We start from the raw sequence: 913 nt of genomic DNA, 5'->3' as shown, positions 1-913 counted from the left end.
TGCATATGAAGTGACAATTTTATTTTTCTCTATGTACCGAAATTGTTTTGACTGTACTAGAAAGACACCAAGAGATTTAGTCTGAAGTTGTAATAGAGTTAAGTGAAAAATAGGACCTGATAGTTAATCAAGCAGAGACTAAGAATGCTGACAGAAGTGATGTTTTGTTGTGTGATCAGCCCCCTGAAAGTGCTTTACAGTGTGCCCTGGCAGAAGTGCAGAGCACTTTTTAAATGAACTCCATTACATGAGGGTTCAAATGAAGGCACTCCAGAGTGGAGCACCTTCAGTAACTTCTGTCAGTGCCTGCCCAGGAGCAGGGTTGGGCTCATGCAGCCTGGCCCTGCCCCTGGTACTGCATGGGGTGCTCCAATTCACCCCTCATTCCCCAGCACAGGCTGGGCAAGGCTTTGACAGAGCTCCCTCCTCTCCATCCCCCCCCAACCCCTCTCATCCTGAAGATAGCACCAGAGCTGGGGCAGGGGAAGGTGTTAGGGGAGAGAGGCTGCAGACACATAGCCAGCTCCAAAGTGGAGCTCGATTTTCTTCCCCCCCCCCCCCTTGGCCCCACCCCCCCTTGGACCCAACAGAGAACATCCAATACCAGGGGTGTTGCTGTAACTCATGGTGCTTCCTGTGAAGTGCCATGAATTATAGTGGGGAGCTGCATGTCTGTCAGTGCCCTAAATATAGGGTCAGAATTATAGGGTCTGTCTTGATGTAAATGGGACTGTTTTTTTCTTATGCCATTGATGGATGATTGCCATAGACAACGACTCTCTTTATGATCACTTTCCATATGCTTAGAGTCACTGTGGGGTCAGCAAGGGACAAAATATGCCAACCAAAGGTGTAGAAGAAAAACAAATGTGTGTATAGAAATCAGTTGATTGACTGAAACTTTTCCCAGATT

This window comes from Alligator sinensis, unplaced genomic scaffold (genome assembly GCF_000455745.1).
Source record: "Alligator sinensis unplaced genomic scaffold, ASM45574v1 scaffold682_1, whole genome shotgun sequence".
In the NCBI taxonomy this organism is placed as follows: domain Eukaryota; kingdom Metazoa; phylum Chordata; order Crocodylia; family Alligatoridae; genus Alligator; species Alligator sinensis.
This window is presented reverse-complemented; position numbering follows the sequence as displayed.